This window comes from Mercenaria mercenaria, chromosome 7 (genome assembly GCF_021730395.1).
Source record: "Mercenaria mercenaria strain notata chromosome 7, MADL_Memer_1, whole genome shotgun sequence".
NCBI classification, from domain to species: Eukaryota; Metazoa; Mollusca; class Bivalvia; order Venerida; family Veneridae; genus Mercenaria; species Mercenaria mercenaria.
Window position 1 is genome coordinate 7735937 of NC_069367.1, and position 10275 is coordinate 7746211.

Genomic DNA, 10275 nt, shown 5'->3' on the forward strand with positions numbered 1-10275 from the left:
CGTGAATCGTGGGACTAGGGCCAGAGCATTAAATTTCGCTTTTGCTTTGGTCATTTTGTAGTTAACTATTTGCGTGGCGTTGAGTAGTGGTGTACATAATGTATTGCCTAAGTACTATGGTAATATCTTTATAGCTTTGCGTTTGCGTTGCGTAACTCTATATAGCCTTGCTCAAGTGATACATAGCCTTGCTGGTGCTAATCACTACAGTACTTTGCGTTGCTTTACGTTGCTACTCTAGCTGGTTACCCGGCTAGATTTCCATTGTTACTATAGTTATCCGTAGAAGAATGTATGATACCACTCGTCTGCCATGCCTGCTGATATACTGGTCACTACAGTGCTGTATCTGGTTTAGTGACACGTTTGATATTTTTCATTATTATTATGATTACCCGTAGAGTAATGTCATTTCGTCCGTCGTAGTGAACCGTAGCATTGATGGAAGTTGTGTCATGGTATGGATGCTGGTCAATAGTGCTGTGCCTTGGTTAGTGACACGTTTGATTTTTTTTCTTTATTACTAGGGTTACCCGTAGAGTAATGGAAGATACCACTCGTCTCTCATTTCGTCCGTCGTAGTGACCCGTAGCATTGCTGGAAGTTGTGCCGTGGTATAAGTTCTTTCTGTAAATATTTAAATTTAGCTAGTTATCCGGTTAGATTTTAGCGAACACGCCTGGTCTTTTCGTCGGCGGATTTAGCTGGTTACCCGGCTATATCTGGTTGTTTAGCTGGTCACTTGGCTAAACTTTTGAGTGGCCATAATATTCCCATATTCAAGACATAAGATACAAACGTGTTTAGTGCTTTATTTTAGTTGTACGGATATATATTCATATATCTGGTATACTTAATTAAAATTGAGAATATTGCACGTCTTTTTTATTCTTATTCTTGATTTCGGGTAATAAAATTAAAAAAATCAGAGTGAACGCGTTTCCTTCCATGAAGCCTTCTTATAATTATATACAGCTATTGCAGATCTTATGGCTTGGGAGGCGAACTATTTCCATAGGTTGCAATTTGCAGTCTATTTACTATGATTCAATTAACACAAAACTCTAGGACAGATGCGTTATTGAGGATTTCTGCCTCGTAAAAGTTAAAATTCGGCTCGTTAAAGTCATATGATATTCAGAAAATAAAACCTTCTTCACCAATCTGGTGCCAGACATTTTAAATGTTTTGCATTTGTCTCTTAAACATCAACATAGAATTAAAACGGATGTGCCAGCAGCAAGAGTAGCTGTTAAATAATTGTCGGTGTCTTCATGCTGTATTCAACTTACAAAGGGCATGCGTTGAACAAGGGCATTTATTATTTAAGCACTTATTAATAAAAATTGCACACTGCCTTAGTAAGTCTTTAAGTTGAATTCAAACACATGCTCAAAGAAACTGTTTTCTCAAATAATTGTTCGCGGAAAAGGAATTGCATGAAACTGACATCGCTTGTTTTGCTTATGATACCGTTAAGTGCGTCAGATTTTAATAACACCTTGTAAATGGAACAATTACTTTTATCTCAGATTATGTAAAGTTTTGTGTCAAATTGCTTTTAAATTATTGCTTTTGTTGTTGTTGTTCAATGTTAGAATATATTAAAAATACGGATGCACTTTAATTGTAAACATCACACAAGTTTGCATTACTCTACTCAAGAGGACTACCGTATTGAATCCCAAACACTGCTTATTGCAATAAAATTGCTTGTGTCTGAGAAAAAAAAATGATACAACTGGTGAAATGTGAATTTGCGTACACGTAATTGCGAAGTGCTAACAACTGAAAAGGAGATTTCCAGCCATTATAGCAGGGTTTCACCCTTTAGCCTGCTGGCGACAAGTGATTCTGCCTTATCGACCATTGCAGACCAAGATCAGCTTGCACATTCGTGCAGGCTGATCCTGGTTTGCATTGTTCGCTGTTCAGTCAGTACTTATTCAGTTAACACCCGTTCGAATGATAACTGGTATTGCCCAAGTTGAATGATGGATCAGTCCATTTAAGAAATTTAGCAGGCTAAGGGCTAATGAATATGTCAGTACATTGATACTATAAAAATTAGTGATAAAACAGTTACCAATATAATATATAAGTTATATCTCACGATGTCTTGACCGACTATGTTTTGAAACATAACTTGTCTTGAATTTGTTAGCACCCAGATCAACAGCAATGTTAAATACTTTATATAATTTCCTTTAAATTACTACATCGTTTTATTTCTTCTGCTTTTATTCAGAATGATAAATCTTAAATTAAATAATATATTTTGTTTCACACATCTTTTTAACTTACCATTAGTATTCCTCTTTGACATTTACACGTGTCAGTTTGATTGTTTTCACTCATAAACCATTTTAATATACAATTACATATCTGAAATTTTCTTCATTCAATGTAGAAGTGTCAAAGCATTTGAATTTTATAGTTAGATATAAATCTTGCGGGATTCATTTCCACGGCAACAGTGATTCTGTTAACGATGCTAACAATTTTTAATGAAATATGAACTCTTTTAGCATAATTATTAGACTAAGTATTAAAAAAATTATGAATGGGAAAAAAACCTTTCTGGTTTTATTAAACATGACCGTGATTATTTACTTTGTACCTACCTACATTGTATCTTCGTCATAAAATCGGTCACCAGAAACATATTTTAATTGTGCATGATGTTTCAGTAACATTACTTGTACGTACAAGTTGTATCGTTTTGGTCATTTTTAATGAGAACAAATCATGAAAAAAAAAAACATTTCAGCAGGTACATTATCTTTAAGGCTACATAAAAACAGATTGTCAAAAAATACGTACTTTCGAGATAGAAGCTATTTATGTGTTGTAACTGAATTGAGATGAAATTAAATTGAAGCCAATACCCTTGTTTATAACCATATCATTTTATTTGATACTTTATTAAAATGTTCTAACATGAAGTATGACAGTCTATAATTGAATCAACATTACTGACAAAAATGTTTTTGAAACAAATCCTGGTTATTATTAAGAAAAATCTTAAACTGTGGTAGTTTTAAGTAGTTTTTCAACATAAACTCTAATAATAGATGCATAGTAAATTCTCGACTACCGAAGTATTAAAAAGCAATGCCTTTGATCTCGGCACTAGAAATATAATCTTGGTGTTCTGTTACACCTCGAGTTAAAAATGTTTAATCGAACACACTGTAAAATCGATCTAAGACACTTGTCCGAAAATTTTTATTCAATAAACATATATATAAACGGACGGTGCGAAATTAGAAGTATAACACCTTAGAATCGTTTTGCTACTGGCAATTCTTAGACGGTGTCCAACTGTATTAGTTTTGGACTAGTATTTTCTAGTGTCAATATCTTTAACTACGTTTGTTTGAGGGGTGTTCATATATTATGTTTTGCTTGTATTCATGCATACAGTGCTGCAGACATTTTAAGCGACCTGGTTCATAGAACTAGATCTTTTATGTTTTGTACTTCTGTAAAATTACCATGTTCCATTAGATGGAAAGTGAGCATTATATCGTGTTTTATTACGCAGTAACCTTAATTCCTTTTCGTGCAGACAGTCTTATAATCAATGGCTTATTAAGAACAATTACGGCTGTGCAAAAGAAGACTGACTACCTGAGCCAATTGTCAGCATAGCAAACATAATTTAAGCTGCTAATAACTTTAATGAACACCTCTGGAAATTTCAAGAGTGAGAACAAGAATTACTGTTTATTGCATGCCAGGCAGGATTTTCAAGTGTTTTTGCCGGTGCTGGAAAATCCTGTCTTACACTCACTTGCTGTAATTTAAGAATAAACGAGTAAATTCATACGCTTTTATGATAAAAACTAGTGCTTATTAAAAAGACAGCTTTCGTTTTACTTTATTTCTTTTATTAATTGAAGAATACGACATGCAATGAGAAACAATTTATCACTACTTGACGATGCTGATGGAAATATCTGGCTCTCGGGTAACTGTTTTGCAGAGCATCTTTACCACATTAACAGCCTGATTTTTCCATCCGCACTTTCAATCAATGAAAGACTGTTAAAATTTGCACGATTAAACTTCAAAACATTCGCTGCACGAATAACAAGATGTAAGTGAAATTAAAACAATACTAAGTTACAAGTGTGCTGTTTTTAAATTCAGCTGTATATATAAATTTGTAGTTCTATATAATATTAAGTGAAAAGCAAACTAAAGAAAGGCCTTGTTCCAATTTAATAAGATATTGAAATGAGTATAAAATTTAAATTATTGATTTAAGGCGCATGTTCTGAATTCGGAGAAAACTATTTATTGGGACAGATATTAGATCAATTTTTGAACTTTAACATCATAATTTTATAATTCTACCACCTTCTAAAAACAATACTGTCAAAATGTTATGGCGCGTGCAATTGTTCATTTTGCGCTATACAAATGAAAGCAAATTATTGTTTTCTGTTTTGTTCATTTGTATTAATTTGCAAATATTAAAATCAAGTTATCTTACTGGGCAATATTTGCACGATATTATTTTCAAATGTCTAATCGAATAACATTTCAATAAAACAACTATTTATGGAAGTAGACCCGCAGTTCCAGTGTAGTAATTTTTGTTAGGCAATAACGACATTCTTCGGACGTGGAAGTAGTTTGACAAGAAGAAGGCTTTCCGATAATTCCAAAAAAAAAAAGAAAAATGCCGAAATTGTGTACGTCGAATACTTAATTCGCAAATTGTCATTACGGGTCTACTGCAAACGAAATTACCAGTCTCTTAAGTTTAAGCCTTACTAAGCTGGACACGATTGATTCTACCTTTGCGACCAGTGTAGACCAAGATCAGCCTATTCAGTCAGTAAATTGTCAGTAAACATCCCTTCAAATCATAACTGGTACTGCCCAAATTGGAAGTTGGAACTGTCCATGATAGAAATTTAGCATGGTAAGGGTTAAGAATGTTTTATCAGTAAACGAATGGATTCCAAATGTACTCTTACACATTAGTGAAAGCCAACGTTATTTGCCAGAATAAAAAAGCCATGAAACGTTTTTCGGAAGATGATATTACGACACGAATTGAACTCTTTTAACACAATTATAAGGAACATTTGAAATGTAAATCAGAAAATGCGTGACAAAATGCTCTGTTTATAGCTGTCGTACTTTAAAACGAGAAATTGGAGAAGTAATAATTACTCCTATATGACACAGGGTATGATGTACAGGCTTTCCCTGCCATGTTTAAACTATTGATTTTGTTATCCGGTAATTTAAATCCTAAAAGTAAGAGTTAACAGAAATATGACACAACAAAATATAAGTATGTTTATTGCTGCAAAAGGGAATCTGAAACTGTTAAAATAGTGCAAGGAAGAAATATGAGAGAATATAATTGAACATTCACAAAACATTTAAACAGAAAAAGTGGAAAACTAAAAATAAGTTGTTGATAAAACAACTTAATTTATTACTTTTATCAGTATGAAAAATGTGGGGAGTCCGACTCGGTTAACGCCCCGCCGCCCCTCCACTTTTGGACTCGGTTAACACCCCGCCACACCTTCCCTTTCCCCAACGCACACACCTCCATTTTATCTTGTTGTTCCAACATATTTCCTTGGAGAGCCAACCAATAACAAACCACATAATTAACAATGAAACAGTTTCTAACACAATCTTTGAGGTTCTTCAATGCGGAAAATCAAACAGTGAAGCAAGTCCAAATAAATAATATGATATTAATCAAAACGCATTTCCTGCACCGGTTCGGTCTTGCTTCATATTTGACTGTGTCACACATATGTAGACTATTTAATCACAAACATACATGACGTAACGTAAATGCACTCTACCTCTGACATTCAAATTAATCATTTTTTAAATCTTAAAAAAGTCCAAACTTCTTTTCGTATAATGTAATCAACTGTTTAGAACAAATTAAAGTTTTAAAGTTATACCAGTATATCAAGAATTGGCTGAAATTACAATATTTACCTTCAATTACGCTGATTTGTAATACACAGCTGTTGCAAATTGTAGTATCTAAAAATAGAACTAGGTCAGAGGTTACAGTGGTCGGCTTGCTAGAAATGTTTACACACATCACGTTTCATATGAGATGCTTATTTAAAAAGTACGTTGTGATAACACGTTGAAAATATTGCTTCTTCAGAAGCCGCTCATAGTCGACTACTTGTAAATGCATTACTGGATCTGTAAAACTTTGTGAAATATGGAGAAAATAAAATCTAAAAATCTAAAATATTATGTATAAAACAAGGCGAGGGTTTTCGTATTGAACATGAAATGCGTGTACATGATTATTTATAATGTAAGCTGCTGCATTGCAAGAAACTACTGCATTGCAAGTTTTATGAATAAGCTAAATCAAACCGTGCCTCCTCATTTTTATTTTTTTTTTTTTTTTTTTTTTTTTTTTTTTTTTTTTTTTTGGAGGGGTGGGGGGAGTGACCTCAGGGGTGTCCACTTTTTCTATTTCATTAAACTGCATAGTACTATGCAAAACAAGAAAAACATCGGAGTTTAAACGTTTAAACTTGTAGTACAAAAATAATTTTACCTGACAATTTCATGCGGCATTACTACATCACGGTACTTATACTTCGCATTGCTATGAAAATGAATATATATTGACAATATCGACGGATCATTAAACAAAGAAAAGCCAGGGCTTCGTATTAGATATGGTAAAATTTAAACATCTTGTTGTAATTGGTTATGTTGTCAAAATTGACGGACATTTAAATGTGATGTACGTTATCTACAGACTTTAGGATTTAGGTATCTGTCAATACCCTCTTATCCTTTATGACTACGATACATACGTAATGGAAATATTTTCCCTTTTACGACAGTAAAATATTTTTAGTATGTTACGGGCAAAAGTATTGACGGTTCCATTTATTCCCCTTAGAGCACTATTCCACATTGTAATATACAATAATTAGTTGGTAACTGTTTACTACCGATATTCTAGTTTGCCATAGGATAAAGTGATTAATATTACAGAAAGAGTTCTGTACAACGGGGCATGATTCTTTTGCGGACAAATACAAGGGGAGGTCTCCAGGTCAATGTTACATTGACCTTTTACCTATTGATTCCAAAATAATAGGCATCTAAGTTAAGTAGAACATATTTTCTGAACAGAGAATATGGACGAAAGGACGGACGGACAACGATATAACATGAATGCCCCGCTGTTTTAAGGTAGGTCTTAGACTACATAAAGTAACAGTAATAGCATAACGTCATTTATCCTTATAAGGTAGAATAATGCCCTCACTCGGCATATGAAACGACAATCATTTTATGAATCAATGTCCCCCGTTAAGTATTTTATTTTAAACCAGTAACGTTACTATCTTTTTAAAGGTAAAACATAACATATTAAAAAGTTTTACATGTTGAATAATTCCAAATAATGTCTAGAAGTTAGTTTGAAATGTGTGCATCTCTTTAGTCATTGGAAACTATCTAAAAAATAAGCACATAAACCCATACGTTTTATGTCACCGTATTATAGGCGATATAAATATTTGCGACTGTGAGAAGTAACAAAGAAATCTACAATGTAGAAAATATTCTATTTTCAAAAAATGTCATCGATTTTGTTATTTTCCATAGACACTCATGAAAACGTCTGAGAGATCCAGATTTCAAAATTTAGTCTTGCAAAAAATCAATCATACGACCCTACTGCAGAACTATCTTAAAATGTAAATGAATGTTCAGAGTTTAAGAACGTTTTATTATGTAATATTTCACCTAATAAAACTGGAAAGTTGGACATATTTCGAGCCGTCGTTAAATTAATTAAAACATTTTTTCCAGTTTTGCGTGCTTCGTATAATATATATCAGCCTCAACCTTTCTAGGATGTAAATGGCATTGCGTAAATTAATAGCATGTCACTGATCAGTTAACTATGGCATAGTTACAGCGATAACGGTTTCGAGTAATGAAGATATATTTATCATTAAGAAGCACGATCAATTGATCCGATTTTCGTAAATGAAAAATAAGTAATTGATTTGACTTCGACATGGATTGAGACAAAGGTCAACAAGAGGACGCAGTAATGTATTTTGTAAAGTGAAACATTATCCAGACTCTGTCAAAGCTGTCGCCCATACAGAACATAGCTACTTCCAAAATGTTTTGGTGATTTGGAAAAAACACAACATCTTACTTTTCGATTTTTACCATAAATGTAAATTACTTTCTGACATTTATCAGCATGTAGCTTGACGGAACAAATACATATATCTAATGGTTTCAACATGTTCAATGCCTATTCAGATCGGTAAATTTCAATTTAGACAGTTTTACTTATAAATAGAACATATTTATATTTATTTTGAGGCATCAAATCTTGATGTACATTCAACGTACCAATTTCGAGATTTTATGTGTATGCATTTGTGGTATAAAATACCTGATATGTGTTGTCCATTTTAATAGTCGAATTGTATACAAGAAACATAAAACAGTTTTGATAATATCTTTGACCGGCATTGTAATGCTTCAAGAAAGGTGTCTGTTTCATTTGCTAGATCATAACTGAAGACATACAGGATATTTGCTTGTTTCAGTGTAAGACTGAAATATCTTTCATGAGTAAACCTGATAAAATATTTTCACAACTAGCATAGCCAAGAGTGAAAATGTATGATATGTTATTGACGGGGTATTAATATTATCTAACATGTAAAACAAACCAATTTTCTGTTTTGACTAGATTTAACCATGTTTTTGATTTTTACCATTGAAGATTTGTATTTCACTTTGGAAATTCTAGCTATATTTCACACTTATATTTCGATAATTCACTAAAAACATGTACTAATACGTAAAAAATGCAGAAGCGATGATCTTATTTTCTATGTTGTAATTATTAAAACATATTGTTTTGACCCGTAATTTAGAAAGAAAAAAGTCTGTAAGCATTTTGGCGTTAGAAATTTTGCAATGTATCCTCGAGAAAATGTACTAAATATTAACCTGAAATTTGTTTCTTGTCCCAGAAAATTTATCCAATAGTTGCAGGTAACGAAAGAACTGCCTGAATGTATGTCCCTTTGTTCGGTTCTGATATCGCAAATGCCTAAACTATTTTGTAAATTCGTTGATTATTCATTCAGCGGAACATGATGTTTTTTTTTCCTAATCAGATTCTTTAAAGCTGCTTATCTCATTTTGTCATTTTGCTCATAAAGCATCTTGTTATGTCAATTTTACTGTTAGTAGTAATTACATCTCTGTGGTTTTTCCTGTTTATTGTGTAGCTGTCGTCTTGAGGTAAATCTCATCGTTTACAACATGCAAATTTGCACTATTCTTGTCAAATGAAGCACTTGGTTAACTACTCACTAATATTATATTAATTTAATTTCTAAGAAACATTGTCACTGACAGAGACAGAGAAGAACATTCTTTGAATGACAGTTATTACTGAGCAAAAATATAATTTTACGTACGAACTGTGAATTCTAAATAGGTCATGAGTGTGTTCTTGTCATACAAATATAATTGTGTACTACACGATATACAAAAAAAATGTAACTGTGTGTTGTTATTTCGCAGCAGTATTTATTTGATTACCAATATTTTCTGTTAATGAGAAGCCATTTTCCCATAAGTCGAATATTACATTCAGTTTAATGTTAATGAAATTAATACGTTAATGGATATTTAATGTTAGTGTGCCAAAACACAAAACAAACGTCTTTTAATCAGATAAAGCTATTAGAATGTACTCAATTTATATATAAATATAGTGATCATTCCTGTGCCTAATTTGCTATATGCAGAGATATTTTATAAAAAAAATCTTTGTTCTTTCCTGAAAAGCATATTTTAACTATACCGTAAAACATTACATTTGCCCGTCTTCCATTGTACACGATTATGATTATTTGATCGTATGAATTTTCTTTTTGCCTCACTCATTGTAACGGTACATGCTGTTGTATACGGACCTCAACAGAATAAGTTAATTGGAGAAATTGAAATTGAAATTCATAGAATACTTATGTATCTGTGAATCAAAGCGTATCAACACATTGAGTTTTCTTTTAAATTGGCGACAATAGTGTTTGTATATGTTATGATCATGCTGTTACCGCTGGGTATTAAAACATGCGTTTTTTTTCAATCGTTGGCAATAAAGACAAGAGAGGTTACGACATAAGGCTACAACTGCGAGATTACTTGAGTAAGTATTGTTATATATAGCCGTTACTTATAGCAAACATCATA